The sequence below is a fragment of the Theobroma cacao genome, chromosome 5 (assembly GCF_053813885.1).
Source record: "Theobroma cacao isolate CCN51 chromosome 5, ASM5381388v1, whole genome shotgun sequence".
Taxonomy (NCBI): Eukaryota; Viridiplantae; Streptophyta; class Magnoliopsida; order Malvales; family Malvaceae; genus Theobroma; species Theobroma cacao.
In genome coordinates this window covers 25,672,187-25,687,288 of record NC_142643.1, presented here as the reverse complement: position 1 = coordinate 25,687,288, position 15,102 = coordinate 25,672,187, and positions in this window count along the sequence as shown.

Genomic DNA, 15,102 nt, shown 5'->3' with positions numbered 1-15,102 from the left:
CATAATGGCCTTACAAAGAAATTATAAAGGTTATAATTATGAGATTCTTATGCATCAAAGTCTTATTCCTAAATATGTTCCTAGTCATTGTACTGTCAAGAATAAGAACATTGATAATGCTCAAAGGCTGGTACATGCTAAGCCTCCTTACTTTGGAAGCAAGCAACTAATCTCATAAGTTGAAGTGTTCGACATACTTGGGGATAATATATGGGTGCTTGTTAAGGAATAAGTTCACTGAACATAACCCATTATGAGAGTTTTATTTAGTATTTCACTTAAGTGTCTATGAAAATATTCTCATGTAGTCTTGTGATACCAAGCCATCTTGTTTGTAAATTGTCATGTTTTGATTTCACCTCAACGATTCTAGAGGCGACCAGATGCCTAAATAGAATGCTTTTGAGTATGACATGAAGCATGTGAAGATGAATGAGTAGTCTAGAGAGGATTTATCACCCCAAGTGATTTGAAGGGACATATGTTGTTTGCTCTTAGCTTATATTGACTAATAGTCCTTGGCCAAGGCAATCTTGAAAGGTCAATATGAAAGCTGCAGGACCAATATGGATAAGTTAGAAAATATGCACTGAGCCAAGCTTTTTATCATCCGAGATTTATGATGAAAGGATTGAATTACACTGAGATACTGTACATTGGAAGGTTAGTTAAACCATGTTGACTCTCTTGACATTTGGGTGGTCATGAAGTATTACTAGATGTCGCTCATGATCTATAAATATAAATATAAATTCTTAGTTGAATTAATTTATATTTATTACCAACATGTTGGATACCTAATGGGTCACACACAAAGTGAATTGTCGAAATTAATTTGAGTTCAGTTGGATGTGATCTAATTGATTTTATGGAAGCTAAATCCACTTAGGTATTGGGTTAAATCAAATATGATTTGATGTAGTATTAAACAATGGCTCAATTAGCCCGAGATATTTTTTAATCCTTGTTGGATATAAAGTAGGTCAATTCACTTTATAAAAGAATCTTTCAGTTGCCTTTTGAACGTATAAAAGTGTCTTATTTTATTTTGTCATGTGTTGAGATATGATCACAACCAAAAAGAGAGAAACACAAATGACCTCAAAGTTGAGAGTTTGCTAGCACAAACTTTGGCTTAGGGATTCACACACTCTTAGTGAAGAGATTTCGATAAATCACTGTAGGGATCACCATTACAGGTATGACAATTGTACTACTATAGTTTGATAATCCTAGTTGGTTTACAAAAGCTAAAAATGAAAAGCCAAGGAAGACTCCAGCAAAGAAAGCAAACATCAAACTTTCAGGTATGTCGAAATCTTTCTCTTGTGATTTTTCTAGATTAGTTTCAATTAAAGTGATCCATGGCTTAGGGAATTAAAATTTTAATAATATTCTGTTGTGTATGATCACCTTAGCATGATTTAAATCCCCTTCAATTATATTAGAGCCTCATGTACTTGATTTAATCAAGTTTTATGTTTAGTTGTTGAAAATTACAAAACCTAGTTTTGTTTATATGTCGATATGATGCAAAGTTTGAAAAATTATTTAGAACAACTTTGAACAAAAATTTTTTATAAAAATTTTGAATGGATGTTTTAAATCTAATTAATGTTTCAAAAGGCCTTTAAAATGGTGATTTATGGGTTTAAAATCGTGATTTAATAAGTTCTTAAAGATTTTATTGACTTGTTTTAAGAAAATTCAAATATAAAAAATCTTGCAACATAACATGATCTGTTTTGGAAATTTTTTTGACTAACTTAGAGAAGGAGTTGGTGCATGATTTTTTGAAGGGTAGAAGGTTAAGAAGATGATCTCAACTTCTGAAAATTTACAGCATTTAATCACCTTGTTTGGGTGGTGATCTGATGATGTTTTTGCACAAATAGTTTGTTGGAATTGTATTCTTGTGTGACAAGGACTCTTGCAAAATCATGGTTGTTTGTACTCCGAATTTGCTGAGGTTTTGAGAGCATTTTGGCATGATGTTTGGGGGATGGGATGTCTCTGAATTGGTGCCAAAATCAAAGCAAACAATGGAGGATGGAGCTCCAAAGAATTTGGAACAACATAAGTGATGCAAACCCAAAACAATTGCATTAGCTTGTTCAATTTCTTTTCTATATAATTAGAAGTTGAATTATGGTCACGAGATAGATTTAGACTCCTAATTGTAGTGGAATATATCCTCAAGAGTTCAGGATTGCCCCAAATTAAATTCTAAAATCAAATTGGCAAAGAAATAGGACTCTTGGCCATAAAGATCTAATTCTAGTTGGACTAGGATTGTAAAATTGAGGATAAAAAAGATTAAATTTTCTAATAAGATTAGAAAGCCTAATTGGATTAGGATTCCTTGTGGATATTAAATTTCTAATATGATTAGGACTCTTGTTAAGAGTAAGGGTCAGATTTAAATTCATAGTCCTAAAAGGTTTAGGATTACTAAATCTATACTTAATTGAATTCCTAGTAGGACTAGGACTTCTAAATTAGCACAAGACTTGTAATGGGATTAGGACATCAAATTATTTGGATTAATATCTTCAAAGGTTGAGTGTTATTATTGCCAAATGACATATAAGATCTTCAATTTGAATTAAACATAAGTTTTATATGTTCATTATATGATTACGAATGCATAAGGATGATTATGGACTTAGACCACTATAACGTGTTATGGATAGTTATGGTTGAAAGCATTTGGTATTTATTTTATAAATAGGGAGTGTGTGCCTTGCCTTTCCTCTATTTTATTTAGGAGTTGTAAAATTCTCTTCTCATCTTACTCTTTGCAAATGTAACTTGAGGTTTCTTTACATATATATAATTAGAAGTCATAAGATTAAATGAGGAAGAAATTTTGTAATTCCAAGAATGAAGGACAAAGGCACCAAGGAGACATGAAGATTACAAGACTACAAGATATGATGATATTTGTATGTAATCCCCTAGGATTTAACCAAATTAGTTTCCTTTGATGGCTCAAGAAAGCTAGATTAGATAAAGCCCATAATCATCTTATGTAGTTAGCATGTGATAGATTTATTTTATGCAATATTATAAATGCTATGCATGCCAAATTCGATGAGACGTAAATAACAAGATAAAAGCAACAACTAAAATCCCTCATTAAAATATTGAGTCATATGTTTCACACGATTAAGTTGCCTTCCACCATATAACAAGATAACCAGGCTATCCTTATAAATGGAGACTTGTTGAGTCACTAAAGGTCAAACTTTTACATAGGTACGTTTGAGTTATTGGTGGGTCTTACTCAACTGAAATTGTGTGGTTCGGATATGTATTACTTGACCACATGGTCTTAGAGGCAAGGTTAGGCGAAATGCATATGATGCATTTAGACAATGAGTTGTTACCTAACTAATCTGGGAGTTACATGTGGATGCAATTGATAAGCTATGTTATCTACCTAATTAGGCTTATTGTGATTTGTTAAGTCACTCATGGTTACAATAAGTCGAAAAAGGTCCTAGTCCACTAGAAATGCCTAGTAGAGATTTTTATATAATAATGAGGGCTATTACTACAAAAAATTAGTGGGAGAATCAATGTAAGATTTAATACCTCATTTTAAATAGGTTAATAACATGAAAGGCTTATACAAATACTTTTTCTATATTTGTAGGTTGTTAGAATGAGTATACTAATAAGTGTTACTTTGCTTGGCATACTTGATGCTATCAACGTAAAATGTTTGGACTAGTATATCACTTTGAGAAAAGTTCTCATTAAATAGAAAGGTGCAAGCTTGACAAGTAAAGAGATAACATTAAATATGATTGAGCTTAACCTTTCTACTGCCAATCCTAAATCTTGGATAATAGATTCAAGATGTGGATTGCATATATGTACTGACATAAAGGCTTTAAGGGAGACTAGAAGGCTTGGTAAAAATAAGGTAGTCCTAACAATGGGCAAAAGTGTAAAAATTATAGCAGTTGCTGTTGGGACTTGGAATCTTATTTTACCATCGGGCTTAGTGCTGGAGTTAAAAGGGTGCTATTGTGTACCAGTATTAACTAGAAACATCATTTTGATTTCATACCTAGAAAAGAATGATGATTTTGAATTTAATATGAAGGGCAATTGTTGCACTATTATTCTAAATGATTTCTTTAATGGATTCGTAACATGTCATGGAGGGCTTTATATTATGGATCTTGATAGCCCAATGCTCAATATAGTTGTCAAGAAAGCTAGAAAAGATAATCCAAGTCAAACCTACATCTGGCATTGTAGACTTAATCACATCAACGAGACAAGGATAGCCAAGTTATATAAACAAGGTTATCTAGATCTATTTGATTATGAATCATATGGAGCTTGTGAATGTTGCCTCCTTGGTAAAATGACTAAGACTTTTTTTACTAGAAAGGGTGAAAGAGTAGGTGTGCTTCTAAGGCTAATACACTCAGATGTATGTGGACCTTTAAACACACCAGCTAGAGGAGGTTATTTTTTTTTTCATTACTTTTACAAATGACCATTCTAGATTTAGTTATGTGTGCCTAATGAAGTACAAGTCTAAAGCTTTTGAAAAGTTCAAAGAGTTTAGGGCTGAGGTTGAGAAACAAATTGGGAATAGTATTCTCGCTTTTAAATCAAAGCGAAGAGGAGAATATCTTAGCCAAGAGTTTTTGGATTATTTGATGGAACATAAGATTCTATCATAATGGATTCCACTTGGAACTCCACAACATAATGGAGTGTCTGAGAAGAGAAATCAAACCTTGTTGGACATAGTTCGTTCCATGATGATTAAGGTAGACCTTCCAATATTTTTTTGGGGATATGCCTTAGAGACTGCTGCTTACCCTTTTAAACAAGGTTTCAACCAAATCAGTTGATAAAACACCATATGAATGTGGCATGGCAAAAGGCCAAACTTGTCTTATACAAGGATTTAGGGATGTACAGTTTATGTGAAGCATGCATTGTCTAATAAGCTTGGAGCTAGATCAAACAAATGCAAGTTTGTAGGGTATCCTAAACAAATTGCAGTATACCATTTTTATAATCTCATTGAGCAAAAGGTGTTTGTCTTGAAACATGCCACTTTCTTGGAGAAAGAGTTTTTACTTGAAGGGGCTAGTGGGAGTAAAATAATTCATGAAAAGGTTCAAGAACTAAAAATTGACATCCCTATGGAACCTGAGCTGACGATTGAAGCATTAGATGCTAAAATTGGTGCTTAAGAAACACAAGTGCTTCGTAGATCTTTGAGACAAAGACAACCCCCAGAGATATATAGATTTATGTTGGAAATAGATGCTCTACCAATTGACAAAAAGCCTACTACTTTTGAGGAAGCAATATCTGATATTAATTCTCATAAGTGGTTGGAGGCCATGAAATCTGAAATGGATGCCATGCATGTCAACCAAGTATGGACTTTTTCTGATGCACTTAAAAGGGTAAAACCCATAGGATGCAAGTGGGTCTTCAAGAGAAAGATTGACATGGATGGTAATGTACAAATGTACAAGGCTAGGTTGGTTGCTAAAGGTTCCAACCAAGTTGAAGGAATTGATTATGAGGAAACCTTCTCACTTGTAGCCATGATTAAATCCATTCAAATTTTGCTTTATATTGCTACATATCATGATTATAAGATATGGCAAATGGATGTAAAAATAGCATTCCTTAACGAGAATTTGTAAGAAGAAGTGTATATGAAACAACTTGAAGGTTTTACATCCAATGAGAATCATCACAAAGTATGCAAACTCTAAAAGTCCATTTACAAGCTAAAGCAAGTGTCTAGTAGCTGGAACATCAAATTTAATGAAACTATTAAAAACAATGATTTCATCAAGAATCCTGATGATCCATGTGTTTACAAGAAGGTAAATGGACAAGAAGTTGTATTCTTAGTACTTTATCTTGATGACATACTACTAATAGGAAATGATATACCAATATTGCAAATTGTCAAGATCTAGCTATCTAAACAATTCTCCATGAAGGATTTGGGAGAAGTAGCCTATTGTGAGACCACGACCTCTATAAGCTTGTAACTAGGCATAGACGCAATAACATGAGCTAAAGGTAATTTCGTAATTTCCTTAGTAAGCCCTTAAAAGTAAATTTTAAACAATATTAAGGCCTAAGTAGGCATGAGGCATAAATGAATGATGAAAATATGGGTAAAATGACAAGAAAACAAAAATTTTGATGATTTTCACGATAAGGGCAAAATGGTCATTTTTCACCTCGGGTTAGAATTTTTAAGTTTTCATAAACACGAGCATTTCTAGACCATTATGGACCTTGTCTCAGTGTCAAAAGAGTAAAAAGATTACATAAAGGATTGGAAGAGAACAAGCTAATTTGTGGAGGGGCATTTTTGTAATTTAAGTGAAATGGATAAGCATGGGCTATAAATATCTTGTTCTTCCAGTAGCTTCTTCATTCTCTAGCAGCTTTCTCCTTCTTCTTCCTCTCATCTCACGTTACTTTCATCTTCGATGAAAGCTTGATAAGAAAACTCCACAACCTTCCTCAAATAGCTCCAAATTTCATGCTTTTAGTGCACCCTTTCCATAAACCCTTGTGCTCTTCCACTCTCTCTCCTTAAAACCCTTGAAAAAAATCTTATCTCCATAATCTCTCTCACTAGTTAGGTGTTTTAGAGAGAGAAAGAGGAAGATTCAAAAATAGCTTGAAAGTTTTGGAAAGAATTTCAAATACAAGCTACCAAGGTGAGTAGTATACTAGAATTGAGTTTTGGTGTTGAAAATGATTAGTGTTTAGATTTGGGGGTGAATTGGTAGTTGGGGTTGTTCATTCATTTTAGAGTGATAAGGGTTGTGAGAATTGATAACCACTTAAATGGCAATTTGAAAGCTATCTAAGAGAAAGCTTTTAGAATTTATAAGTATGTGGCTTGAATTAATGGTGATGATAATGTGATAATAGGTTCCAACGAAGCCCCATCGCCTCATTTGGACAATTAGAGAAGTAGAGTCGACTAAAGGTTCAACAAGATACTGGTGAGTGAACTTGCATTTCAAAATTTGTTTTAGGAATGTAAACTTATTTGCACAATATACTTGCATGATTTTATCCAACTTTCCTTAAAATAAGTGCCTTGGGAACAAGCCTTTGATAAATTGATTTTATGTTGTGACATGCGGTTGCTATGGATTCATGCACTACTACATTATGTTGGTATATATATAGATATATATATGTTGTGCATGATGGTTGATATTGTGTGATGATTATAACCGTGTGTGTGCACGATGTGGGGGGATGCACATGCCGGTAATGATGGTGGTGAGGGAGATGGATGATGATAGTGCTTGTGTGCATGATGTGGGGGGATGTACATGATGGCATTGATTGTGCACGATGTGGGGGGATGAACACGATGACTCCACCTATGTGCACGATGTGGGGGGATGCACATGAGCTGGATGTGATGATAGTGGTATTGGTATTTATCCATGTATGTATATGTATATATGTTTAGAGAATGAAAACTCATGTATATGGTTTATGGTTGAAATGTATATGAATTTGGCATGTTGAACTTTGGAAATCTTTATGTGTTTTATGTTGATTTTTTCATTTTAGTAGGATGGCTTTTTTTCTTGAAAGGAAGGAAACTTTTATCTCATTACTCTGTTTATCGCTGCAGCGAGATTCATTCTCGCTGCAAAGAGAAACTCTCGAGTTGGAGGGGTAAGGCTGGCCAGAAATCTCGCTGCAGCGAGAATGTTACTATAGCTTCTTGCTGTAGCGAGAAACTTTCTATTTTGTGACCAAAAATTTCGCAATAGCGAGATTAAATCTCGTTGCAGCGAAAAACTTTCTGTTTTGCTTTTCATTTGGTTCAGTTGCTACCTTATTTTCCATTTCTTTGATACCATAGTTGAGCATGGACTTCCAACATTAAGGAATAAATGAATTAAGTTTAAAATGCGAAGGTTTAGTGAGAAACCCTCGGCCAGTTAAAAAACCCTCGACTAGTTCATAATTTAAGTCAAGTGTTGTTACAGCAAAAATTCATTCTCGCTGCAGCCCTATCAAGTAAGGGCCATAACTAGCCTTTTTTTTTATGTACGTACACCCTTGTTTCAGGGTGGGCTGCCCTTCTTCCTGCTAATCTGGCCCTCTGCGTGGTTATATTCGTACATGTTCCGTTCTGCTGCAACGGGGACCCGTCGTTTATTTGACTTGACTCGCATGAATGCTATTAAAGTTTTCACTCTTCAAATCCTTTGTTAAGCATGGACTCTTTTCATAAAGTGATTTACTCATGTGGGGTTTACATGAGGGGTTTTTAATAAGAACTAAAACAAATTGCATTATTTTGAAAAATGAATGCATCATGATTTCGTTAAACATTCCTTAATGTTTGCTTATTCCCTTCTTGTTCACTCACTGGGTTTATACTCACCATTTTCAACTTCATGTTTTCAGATCAGGAGGCAGTCGGTAACTAGGTCGAGGTGACCTCGTAGACTCGACTATTGGTAGGTGTCTCGGCATTCAGTAGCTATCTTTTCGTCTGAGTCTCTCCGCTGGAAATCGAGTCTTCTTTTTTAGATGTATAGACAATCCTGATGTAAATTATTAAGATACATGTTATAGACAACGTATATATATATACTTGATCGATATGCCACTATGAGTTGGCAATGTTTGGTATTATTTTGATTCAAAGTTATGAAATATGACGTCAGTAATTTTGATGGAGTGATGAACAGATCATGTAAATAGGATTGCTTGGGCTTAGTGGGCTATGTCCATTGGGCCCATGCACCGGTCATGGCTCGAAATTTGGGTCGTGACACTTATATTATGGGAATAAAGATTTATAGAGATAAATCAAAGAGGCTGCTAAGATTGTCCCAATCCACTTATATAAACAATGTACTAAAGAGGTTTAGTATGACCGAGACCAAGAAGGGACACTTGCCTATGTCACATTGCATTCATCTCTCAAAAGATATGTGTCCAAAGACACAAGATGAAAGGATAAGGATGGTTAAGATACCGTATTCATCAGCTATAGGATCATATATGCTATGTTATGTACCAAACTAGATGTGGGATATGTTTTGAGTGTCACGAGCAAATACCAATCGAATCCAGGTGAGAGTCATTGCATTGTTGTGAAAATATCCTTAAGTACTTATGAAGAACTAAAGATGTTTTTTTAGTCTGCGGAGGGGCTAAACTCTAAGTTAAAGGATATAGAGATGCTACATTCCAATCCGATAAGGATGATAGCAAATCACAAAGTGGGTTTATATTTACCTTAAATTGCAGTGCTATTAGTTGGAAAAGTTCCAAGCAAGTAACAACTATAGATTCTACAACTGAGGATGAATACATTTTTGCATCTATGGCAGCGAATGAGGGAGTTTGGGTTAAGGAGTTCGTAGCTGAACTTGGTGTATTTCCTAGCATTGATCCTGTAACTTTGTATTGTGAAAACAATGGAGCCATTGCGCAAGCAAAGGAACCAAGGTCTTATCAACAGTCTAAACATGTATTACAGGATTATCACCTGATCAAGGAGATCATTGGAAGAGGTGATATTAATATAAAGAAAGTACCCATGGAGGATAACTTAACTGACCCTCTCACTAAAGTTTTGTCCCAATAGACACATGATCACCACATAGAGGGTTGTAGATATATGGGCGATTAGCTTTAGTGCTAATGGGAGATTGTTAGTGTAAGCCCTACAAGCCAATCGATTTTATGCTTATAAAACACTGTATTAATTATTTATATTTCATGTTAAATACATTATGGATATTTTATATAATATATGAGGTATTTCTTTATCCATAACTTTATTTATAAAAAGTTATGAGAGATTTATGTAGATAAAGTCCTTGGAACATAATGCCTTGCAAAGAAATTATAAAGGTTATAATTATGAGATTCTTATGCATCAAAGCCTTGTTCCTAAATATGTTCTTGATCATTGTCTCGTCAAGAATACGGATATTGATAATGCTCAAACACTGGAACATGCTAAGCCTATTTATTTTGGAAGTAAGCAATTAATCCTATAGGTTGAAGTATGCGACATACTTAGGGATAGTATATGGGTGCTTATTAAGGACAAGTTCACTTAACATGACCCCCTATGAGAGTTCCATTTGGTATTTAACTTAAGTGTCTGTAAAAATATTATCATGTGTTAATAATGTAAGTAATCATTAGACTTATGTACCAGGTCATCTTGTATGGGACTTGTCATGTTTTGATTTCACCTCTATGTGTCTGAAGGTGACTAGATGCCTAAACAGGGTGCTTTTGGGTATGGCATGAAGCATGCAAAGATGAATGAGTAATCTAGAGAGGATTCATCACCCTAAGTGATTTGAAGGGGACATATCTCATTTGCTCTTGGCTTATATTGACCACAAGTCCTTGGCCAAGGCAATCTTGATAGGTCAATATGAAAGCCGTAGGACTAATATGGATAAGTTAGACAGTAGACACCGAGCTAGGCTTTCTATCATCTAGGATATATGATGAAAGGATTAAATTACACTAAGATACTATACACTGAAAGGTTAGTCAAACCATATTGACTTTCTTGACATTTGGGTGGTCATAATGTATTGTTAGATGTCGTTTATGATCTATAAATATAAATATAGATTCTTAGTTGAATTAATTTATATTTATTACTAACATGTTGGGTACCTAATGGGTCACACACATAAAGTGAATTGTCGAAATTAATTTGAGTTCAATTGGATGTGATCTAATTGATTTTATAGAAGCTTAATCCAATAAGGTATTGGGTTAAATCAAATATGATTTGATAAAGTATTAAATAAAGGCCCAATTAGCCCAAGTCATTTTCTAATCCTTGTTGGATATGAAGTAAGTCAATTCACTCTATAAAACAATCCTTTAGTTGCCTCTTGAACGTGTAGAAGAGTCCTGTTTTATTTTCTCATGTGTTGAGATAAGATCACAACCAAAAAGAGAGAAACACAAAAGAGCTCAAAGTTGAGAGTTCGCTAGCACAAACTTTGGCTTAAGGATTCCCACACTCTTAGTGAAGAAATTTTGGCAAATTACTATAAAGATCACCATTAGAGGTAGGACAATTGTGCTGCTATGGTTTGATAAGTCCTAATTGGTTTACAAAAGTCAAAAATGAAAAGCCAAGGAAGACTCCACCAAAGAAAGCAGACATCAAACTTTCAAGTTGTTGGGGTGAGCCTTGCAGCCAATTGGGATTGGTTAATGCTTGATTCCAATCATGCAATAATATCATTGATGTTGAAAGATTAAAGGTTAAGACATCAATTATAATGAGTTATAAGTCTAATTGGATGAAGTCCATAAGATTAATCTGCCTTGCAAGGGAACTATCATGGGTTATAGTTATGAGATCCCTATGCATCAAAGCATAATTTCAAAATGTTCCTGGTTAATGTATCATTGAGACTAGACATCAATGATGCTTAGAGACTAGTATATTTTATGTTTTTTACGTTGGAAGTAAGCAATCGATCTCATAGATTGAAGAATAAAGATACTTGGAATGAGAATATAGGTGCTTGCTTAGGAAAGCAAATTCACTGAACATGACCCCCCATGAGAAGTGCATTTGGTATTTCACTCAAGTGTTTATGCAATACTTCTCATGTGTCAGTTGTGTAAATACTCCTTAGACTTGAGACACCAGGTTGTCTTATATGTGGAGTGCTATGCTTTGATTTCATCCTTACAGGTGCTTAACTAAGGATACCAAAATAGGATGCTTTTGGGTAAAGCATGAAGCATGTGAAGGCAAATGAGTGGTCAAGAAAGGAATCATCACCCTAAGTGATTTAGGGGATATATCCTAACAGTTCTTGGTTGATATTAGGACTAATCATTTATATCATAGGTTGCATACTGAACCAAATTTTTTTTTTTTTGATCTTTAAAGCAGTTTGTATACCAAGCTCAAATATAGAACTCCCACATGCGGTTTAGACCATTATCAACATTTCTAAGTCATCTGACTTTAAGCTACCAAATCCATAACTAGCCCTTTAATTAATTAGCTTTATGCTAATCATAGCAAAATTTAAGCTTATCCGTTGAGCAGATTTGTTTACTAGCCTTTTACTTCATGACTACATATCAATCACTAATGTTCACCTTAGGCTGATTCATGTACTTATAACTATAAACCATAATCAGTCAAATCAAATCTTGGGAATTCACAACCACCTAATTGAAATCAAAACTAGCTCCATCTAAGTTGCTATACACATATTCAACAAATATATACGTATAAAATATTTCGAAAGCTCGACACCATTTATATAGGTGCATGGCAAGCTCAATAATCTATCACCATGCAGAAACAATAACTAGCTAACTTGTACAAAGCTGAACAACAAGATCGATTGACCATAGTCTCACATACAGAAATGGCCAAGCACAGTTAACATAGTGCACTTACCTCCGTGCACATGAGTATTGGTTTAAACCTCCCTCAATACTCAGATTTATAACCCTTAAGTGAATCACAACAATCACTATGCATTCTAGTAAAAAGACGCTCCTTATTGCCAATATCGTACATGCTCCTTTATATTTACCTTAATAATAGTCCAATGTAATTTAAATTCTTCCCATTTACGGTCATGGGTGACAGTTATAGCTTCACCAGATTCATAAGTTATTACGGACTTATTAATCCTGCTCCATCTTCCCCCATCCTTAGTCGAAGGGGTATGTCGTTACATTAACCTTCCATTAGGGGCATTTCGTCGTAAAATCTCTCCAACAACGACTCGTGTCTCAGGTGGCACCTTAAACCTGGACAACGACACTACTTATTGCATTTATGTGACATTAGTAAAAAGGTAGGTTACTAGGAACAAGAGTCTATGTAGCCCTTTTTCTATGACTTATGTTGCAGTCACAAACCATAAACAATACTCTACATTGACTCCGATAACTCCATTGATTGACACAAGAATTCCTAGGACTTGACTAAACCTAGGCTTGATACCAACTTTGTCACAGCCCAAATCTTGGGCCATGACTGACGCATGGACCCAATAGGCATAGCCCACTAGGCCCAAGTAAGCCTTTCTATGGAAACCTGTGCATTAATCCATCTATCCACCATTATCTCTAAGGTCGACAATTCATAATTTTCAATAATGATTTCTTCGGGAAATAATTCATGGTAGCCAAGCATATACCATTCTCAAAATAAGGTTATTATTTACTAGCCTTAGACAACACTATTAATCAAACCAAACATACAAGGTTTACAACAAATCTCATAGTTTTCACATAAATATTCATATATATATACATACAACAGACCCTTTACTATTAACGAAGTGACTCAAGGCGTGGGTACTATCATTGAGTGTCATGGTAAATCTACCGAAAGATGAATATGAGGAAGCACCCCGACCTAGGATCTAACTACCTAAAAACTTGAAAACTAAAACATGAAGTTGAAAAGAATGAGAATAAACCCAGTGAGTGAACATAGGAAAGGAATAAGTAAACGATATGGAAGGTGTTTTGGAAACACGATGCACTTGTATTAAAACAATGCAATTTGTTTATCATAAACAAACTCAATGCCATGTTGTCTTTTAACTCATTTTAAAACATTTAGGAATTTCAACTTTCAACAGTCAATGTAATCACTTTTCATTTTTCAAACATCTCTACCATACAGGACAGATGCACGTACGTATAAGAATTCATGTATATATTATGTATATATATGTATATAGACATTTTCAAACATACATCAAAGTTATTCCTAAACTAGTCAACATGGCTCAACGCATACAACCACCATCCTCAACTCAACTCATGTGCACTCCCACATCGCACATAGCTAATATCCTCATGTGCACTCCTACACTGCACATGGCAAATATCATGTGCACTCCCACACCGTACATGGCATATATCATCATGTGCACTCCCACATCGCACATGGCATATATCATCAAGGTGTGCACTCCCACACCGCACACCACCATCACCGTCATGTGCACTCCCACACCGTACACTCACGATTATAGTTATCATTCAATATTGCCTTCCAAGGCATAGCATACATATTAGCATGTAACAAGAATCATTGCATAATAATACATTCCACATAATTCATTACTTTATTAGTCATAGACATGGTTGCACAGTCCAACATTCAAGAAAAATAATATTAATCGTATTGCCACTAGTTTAAAACATCTAAAGATTTCCAATGCATCACACGCCATAATTCAATTGGCAATTCAACATAATATTTCAAACATGTAATTCATCACATTATATGTTTAATAACATAGAAATATCACTTGTGAAAGGCTTGTTCCCATGCATAATTTTCTTTAAAAGAGTCAACCAAAGATATTCAAGTACTTCATTCAACACATATGCATTTGTTCAAAACATTTTAAATGCAAGTTCACTTACCTATTTTTTTTATCAAGTCCAACTTCAACTAATGCTCCAAGTGGAGATGTGGGGTCTCGTTGGAACCTATCACAAACAATGGCATCACAACCAACCCAATTTGCATGAATATAAATCCAAAGGTTGTTTCCTAAATCAACTTTGTTAGTTTTTCCTAACTAGTTTGTCAATTACCATTTGACTAGTCAACCTAGTACTAACTCCAACAAATTTCATAACACTTCTTTTATTACTTCCATTTTCCAGCACCTATTTCATCCTTAAAATTCATAATTTCAAACTTAATTAATTCCCTTAGTGACATCTCACACCAACACAATGCTCTTTATTAAACTAGTCATCCATACCATTAGTTAAACCATGAATTACCATAATTATTAATCATTTCTCCCTCCAATAGTCTCCACCGATCGAAACTGCCCCTAATTCCCATTCCAAGTATTAATTTACTTGTAAATTTACAAGGCTAACATTCAAGTCATTAGCTAGTCATTTATTTGTACTATTCTAATCACACTAGTAATAAATAATCTCATTTTCACCACAATATAACCATCAATAATAAAATAGCCCATAAATCTGATTATTAGCCATCATTAACAACTTAAAAATCAACCCTAACTCATTACT